This window comes from Bufo bufo, chromosome 4, assembly GCF_905171765.1.
Source record: "Bufo bufo chromosome 4, aBufBuf1.1, whole genome shotgun sequence".
NCBI lineage: Eukaryota > Metazoa > Chordata > Amphibia > Anura > Bufonidae > Bufo > Bufo bufo.
This window is the reverse complement of record NC_053392.1, coordinates 80,911,994-80,919,419: the sequence shown is the minus strand read 5'-3', so window position 1 is coordinate 80,919,419 and position 7,426 is coordinate 80,911,994. Positions and strand designations below refer to the sequence as shown.

At 41.2% G+C, this 7,426-nt stretch overlaps 1 pseudogene; it reads left to right on the top strand.

Annotated features, from left to right (window-relative positions):
• Positions 1 to 6,087: 6,087 nt before the first annotated feature.
• LOC120998994 lies at positions 6,088 to 6,850 on the top strand (annotated as a pseudogene).
• The last annotated feature ends 576 nt before the right edge of the window (positions 6,851 to 7,426 follow it).

Genomic DNA, 7,426 nt, shown 5'->3' with positions numbered 1-7,426 from the left:
GAATGTATCGGACAACACGGGCAGATTCTGGAACAGGATTGTCTGTGGCAGAGGGTCCAGCAACCTGTTCTGTTTCCTCCTCTGGTGGACGAAGAGTGCTTGAGTGAGTCCTAAAAAAAAATTACATTACAAAACATAATCCCGAAATATTAATCTGCAAGTGAAATTCTTACTGCCTCAATTCCGCAGACCATCGCAGGAACTGCTGCAATAGAGTGTATCTATAGGTCCTTACTTTCCTCGACCCAGAACCGCTTAGAAGATTTCTTTCGTTGTGGAGGTCACAAATGAATCTATCCCTCATCGACCTCCAGCGAGTTATAATTATCTCCCCTAGAGAATTAAAACACATTTTAGTATATGTGCAAATAACAACAGAGGATTTGTTGAAACTATAATCCAATCACGTTTTTCATGTTTTTCACAGTCATTAATTGTGTCCCAGTTTTCGACTAGGCTTCTGAAAATCTCTGTCCACATTCGACGAGTAGCGATGTGGTCTGCGTGAAGCCTCTGGGACTGGTCCCACAATGCCGGTCTCTCTTCCACTAGATGGATGAGTAGTTCCTGGTCAAAACAGGTTCGTTGGAACTACATCATCCGAGACGCTTCTGAAACCCTATGGAGAAGGATAATTAATAAGGAAGTTTGATGGGAAAAAGCAAACACTCCAGTTGTGGTGAAACTCTTTCAGGATACACCCTTCACTGACACATCATATGAAATAACTGAACAGGGTGAGAGACATATTTTCACCTCAGCTGGAGTGCCAAAGGTTAGCCAATAGTGGAAGCAATTATATACTCATAGCCCCACGGCAACGACCTCCACGAGATCGCCTTTGGCGACCTCTATCTACTCGGGCACTTGGACACATATGTTAACACATGTGAACATTTGTCAGCCACAATTAAAATAATTGTGTGCACATTAAAGACAATTTACCGAGTCTGATGTTTCTGGCACTTAAAGTAAGTGTCGAAAAGCTGTAAAAGTAGAATGTAATGTGTAAATCATTTGCTTGGCAATACTTGGGAAAAAAATGGTGAGAACATACAAGGCATATGTTGTTTTGGAAGAGGGTTAAGACTTACTCGCTCCTCTTCTTCAGGTAGCACAATGACACAGTCCGACATGGAGGACATAGATCACATAACCAATGCCAACTTAAATACTTTAACTAAATAAAGAAGAGACCACACTAATTAGTATTATGGAAAAATTAGGCCGTTTTGCTTTATTATGGGGTTACCGAGTTTAAAGAACTAATAAATATTTATTAAATAAACCATGAATCAACACCAATAAATATTAAACCAATAATGAAAATACTGACCACCAAGTCCACCCAGCATTAGCTGGGCGACCATTTCCCACCAGACCTAGGCTCAACAAGCCCCCCCCAAAAAAAAGCAACACACGCATTTCTCCAAACAATTGTGCAGACCTAAATTACTCAAGACAGATGTACGTTGTCTGATCTGTACAAACCTGGTACAAAACCCTCTAGATCACTGTGCCTATAACTAAGCCCCCCTAAAATAGGCAAAAATTTTAACATCGCTCTGTTGATTCTTTTTCTTATTCCCTTTAAAAAGGCTGGCCTTCTAAGGATGACCATGACAATCTTTGTTTGATTTCGGAGAAAATCAGCACAGTGTCTGGCAAAAAACTTTGCAATAAAGCCAAATCCTGTTTCATTCTCCACAACAATTCCAGTGTTCTGACTTTGCCTATATCATTCCCACCCAAGTGAATGAACATGAAGCAGAGGCCATTTTGACATAATTTTTTTAGGCAAAGGCAATAAGTCATTCCAATGTGAACCTCTGACCCCCCCACCAGAAAATCTTAATTTCATTACAATCAAATGATAGATTCTCAGAATAATTCCTCTTACTGGCTCTCTTCTGGGCCCAATACACTTAGGAATGCACCACTACCCAAACTATATATTGGACACCTGCAAAATATAAGGAAACAACAAGCCAAAATAAACCCGGCCTTATATATACGGTTAGAATTCCATCGACCCAATCTTTTTATGATAGTATCCTCCAATCCCAAAACCGCTGCCTCTGTAGCTTCCCCTATACGAAAGGAATGGGAGGATATTTTTAAGTGCCCCATCTCCAAGGCACACAGAGATTTCTTAAGTACAGAATTAAACTGAAATCTAGTTAATGGTCTCAGATCAGCATGTAGTAAAAAAGAACCATAAACCGCTGGTCTAATTTAAAGCCAAGATTTGACAGCTCTGGCCGGACACTGGCAGCACATTTATTAACCTCTCAAGAATATCCAATGAAATAGGTCGCCGTATGTCATTACTAAGCTTACATTTGCGGTAACCCTTCAGCAACTGTTTAATGGCAAAACTTACAGATAAAGGAGACTGGCCACACAGCTTCTGGAAGAAGGATACCCCTGCTAATATTTTAGAGATATGAGACGCAGAAACATTCTTAACTAAAAAAGAAGAAACAAACCTAAACTCCTCACTATGATCCATAGAACTAATAAAACTTAGCCAGCTATCCCATGCAGATGCATAAGCAGCCCTTGTTCTGGGAGCCAAGGAATTCCGTAAACTGTCCACAATTAATCCAGAACCAGTCCCATAAATGCAGGGGACAAGGTACACCCACTTCTGCTGCAGGAGCCAACTCCCGAAACCTGAGCCACTGAGATCGAGACAGAGAGTCGGCTATAACGTTAGATTTACCTTCTATGTACTTTGCCTTTAACCAAATATTAAATGATAAACAACACAAAACCAAATGTTTTAATAAATGAACCGTCCTCTCACATTTCGACGACAGCGTATTAATTGCAAATACAACCCCCTTATAATCAGAAAAAATAAGAATTCTTTTGTTCTTGAAAAATTGACCCCAAACAACCATAGCCACCAAAACGGGAAACAATTTCAATAATACAATATTCACTGTAAAACCACCTTCAATCCAAAATGACGGCCATTTTTCTGCACACCACTTGTCCCAAAACGCACCAAATCCACAACTACCTGCAGCATCCCTGTACAACCTGAGCGCATCTGAGTCTTAAAATTCCTCCTGCCAGCAGCTTCTCCCATTAAATTTTGATAAAAACTCTTACATTTAACTTTAGCTAATAATGACACTAAACTAAACCTTAGTGATTCTAGCTTAGCCTCTGATAGACAAAATTTCATCCTTCCACTAGCTATAACAATACCTAAAAACTCTAAAGATGAACACGGAAAAAAGTTTTTTTTCAGCTGCAAACCAAAAACAGATGACATATTAATGAAACCATCTAACAATTCTAAACACAAACCAGAACCAGCATGACCTATAAAAAAAAAATCATCCAGATAATGTAACACTCCACCCTTTGAAACTGAAACCTGAACAAGACTTAAAAAAAACCATGGGCAAACATTTATCAAAATAGAACTTATTCTCAAAACAAAAACCTAAAGAATTAAAAGCAACTGGATTAACCGGCAACAATCTAAAAGCAGCTTTAATATCGGCTTTCGCCAACAAAGCGCCCTGACCGTATTTTTTCAATTAATCTACTGCCTGTTAAAAGGAAGCATAAGCTACAGACGCCTCCTCCTTACTAATCTCATCATTAAGGGAGTTATCTTTAGGGAATGACAAATGGTAAATTAACCTAAATTCACCAGGCTCGTTCTTTTGTACAATGCCAAGCGGGGATACCCTAAAATTTTTAAACGGTGCACATTCAAACGGACTTACAATCCTTCCGCTAGCTAATTCCTTATTAATCTTATCACGAACCAAACTAAGAAACATATCAACTGATTTTAAATTCTTAACCAACAAACAACCCTCTGGGACAGGAAAACCTTCAAAAAATTTACTTAGCTGTCTCCCTGTCTGGATATATTTCATCTTCTTTTTCTTTGGTAAGGGAGCAGTCTTTCCAGCCCTACTGGCGTCAATGCTTTTTGAAAGCTGCTCCCTGGTTGATGGAAAGTTCCCACTACGTTTAAAGCTTTTGGACATTGGGTGCACACCTCCACAAAAGGAACACTTGTGCTTATACCTACAATTCGCTAACCATTTATACAGGGAGTGCAGAATTATTAGGCAAGTTGTATTTTTGAGGATTAATTTTATTATTGAACAACAACCATGTTCTCAATGAACCCAAAAAACTCATTAATATCAAAGCTGAATATTTTTGGAAGTAGTTTTTAGTTTGTTATTAGTTTTAGCTATTTTAGGGGGATATCTGTGTGTGCAGGTGACTATTACTGTGCATAATTAATAGGCAACTTAACAAAAAACAAATACATACCCATTTCAATTATTTATTTTTACCAGTGAAACCAATATAACATCTCAACATTCACAAATATACATTTCTGACATTCAAAAACAAATCAGTGACCAATATAGCCACCTTTCTTTGCAAGGACACTCAAAAGCCTGCCATCCATGGATTCTGTCAGTGTTTTGATCTGTTCACCATCAACATTGCGTGCAGCAGCAACCACAGCCTCCCAGACACTGTTCAGAGAGGTGTACTGTTTTCCCTCCTTGTAAATCTCACATTTGATGATGGACCACAGGTTCTCAATGGGGTTCAGATCAGGTGAACAAGGAGGCCATGTCATTAGATTTTCTTCTTTTATACCCTTTCTTGCCAGCCACACTGTGGAGTACTTGGACGCGTGTGATGGAGCATTGTCCTGCATGAAAATCATGTTTTTCTTGAAGGATGCAGACTTCTTCCTGTACCACTGCTTGAAGAAGGTGTCTTCCAGAAACTGGCAGTAGGACTGGGAGTTGAGCTTGACTCCATCCTCAACCCGAAAAGGCCCCACAAGCTCATCTTTGATGATACCAGCCTAAACCAGTACTCCACCTTGCTAGTGTCTGAGTCGGACTGGAGCTCTCTGCCCTTTACCAATCCAGCCACGGGCCCATCCATCTGGCCCATCAAGACTCACTCTCATTTCATTTCGTCTTGAGATATTTCTTGGCCCAGTCTTGACGTTTCAGCTTGTGTGTCTTGTTCAGTGGTGGTCGTCTTTCAGCCTTTCTTACCTTGGCCATGTCTCTGATTATTGCACACCTTGTGCTTTTGGGCACTCCAGTGATGTTGCAGCTCTGAAATATGGCCAAACTGGTGGCATCTTGGCAGCTGCACGCTTGACTTTTCTCAGTTCATGGGCAGTTATTTTGCGCCTTGGTTTTTCCACACGCTTCTTGCGACCCTGTTGACTATTTTGAATGAAACGCTTGATTGTTCGATGATCACGCTTCAGAAGCTTTGCAATTTTAAGAGTGCTGCATCCCTCTGCAAGATATCTCACTATTTTTGACTTTTCTGAGCCTGTCAAGTCCTTCTTTTGACCCATTTTGCCAAAGGAAAGGAAGTTGCCTAATAATTATGCACACCTGATATAGGGTGTTGATGTCATTAGACCACACCCCTTCTCATTTGAGAGATGCACATCACCTAATATGCTTAATTGGTAGTAGGCTTTCGAGCCTATACAGCTTGGAGTAAGACAATATGCATAAAGAGGATGATGTGGTCAAAATACTCATTTGCCTAATAATTCTGCACGCAGTGTAGGTATTTTCATTAAAGGCGAAGCAAACTTCTTTCCTCAAATTCTGAGGAGCCTGCTTGACCGGTTTAGATCTCTGAGGAAGCATTAGGTTAATCCACAACCCAATGTCCTTGGTACCCCATTTTAAGGAGGGGTGAATAGCCAACTTCTGCCTGAACATTTCGTCATAACTAAACCATGCCATTCCACCAAAATTCCTATAAGCTTCCAGGATTATATCCAAGTGTTGGCTTGCCTGGAAACTTCTCCCCAAGAACTGCCGCATATATACAGAAAGCCTGCAGCCAATTATTAAACGACCGCAGCTGACTACGCTTCCTAACATCTTCAACTTTTTCTTCCTTCCTATCCGTAAGAATCTGATCCTTAAAAAAAGGCAATAAGGACATCAAATCAATGAATTCCATACACCAAATATGCTCCTTAATATGTAGTGGTAAATGAAAGAAGTGAGAGAGTCTCCTGGACTTGGATTTTTCGTCACCAGCATGGCTGCCCCAAGTGATCAAGATCAATGGTCCCAAGAGGACATGCTCACTCTCCTGGAACCCATGAAGTCCATTCTGCCCAGCCAGGACAATTTAAAGTTCAAAACCACAGCGTCTCATCTAGACTGGAACAAGCTGGCCTTAAAGAATTATAGGGGACCCGTGTGTCGTCAAAAGTGGATTGAGATCTCAACTGAGGTGAGGAAGTTCTGCAGTTTGAATTAGTTCTGAGATAGTGCGGAAGAACATGTGAAGAACCCATATAAAGGGAAAAAAAAACTAAAGAAACACCCTGAATTCCCCAAAAAGCCCCTCACCTCCTTTCTGCTTCTTTGTGGAGAAGAGGGCCAAATATGCTAAGCTACATCCAGTCATGAGCAACATAGACCTAACCAAGATTCTGTCCAAAAAGTATAAAAAGTTACGAAAGAAAAAGATTAAATATATTCAGGATTACCAGAGAAAAGCAAGAATTTTAGAGGAACCTGGCAAAATCATGGAGGAGCACCCAGACTTCATGCAGGCTACAAAGAAAACAGACGTCCCTGAAAAACCCAAGACCGCCCAGCATCTCCGGTACAATCATGCGGATAGCCCCCCAGAAGAAGAACAGAAGAGGGTTCTTGCAGAAGAAAAGATGGTGGGGCTGAACAAGAAGCCCTCCCAAGCATCAAGAGTGACTGCTCAGGATTCTACAAAGTCAAAGAGCAAAGCAGAGAAGAAGGCTCCAGATGAGCGGGGGAAACTCCCAGAAACGCCATAAACAGCTAAAGAAATCTGGCAGCAGAGTGTAATTGGTGACTACCTGGCCCGGTTTAAGAATAACCGAGCTAAAGATATCAAGTGCATGGAGTCCACTTGGTTGAACATGGAGAAAAAGGAAAAGATCATGTGGATTAAAAAAGTAGAGGACCAGAAACGATTTGAGGGGTTGCTGCAGCTGGAGCAGAAGTTTCAGGGAGAACCCAAAAAAGCCCCAAAGAATGGTTGTCAGACGTTCTCACAGGAGCAAATAGAGAACATAAACCTGAAACAAATTTTTGCTTACACAATAAATCAGACATTGACTATGTGTTAATTTTCTCACTCCTAGGTGGCGCCTCCTGTCCAGGAACCGCAGACTGAGGAAACTTCAGCTTGATTTTGCCTGGGAATCCTCCGCTGACTTCAGGGACTCCTGCTTGTGCAATGAGCAGGACACTGGGTCAGTGGGCATGCCATGCAGTGGGTCTTATATGTGTATAAGTTCGTGATGCCAGTTGCAGCTTGCGCAGGTACTGTAGACGGGCCCTTTAAGATGGTATAGCTCAGGGCTAGCCAACCTGCGGCTCTCCAGCTG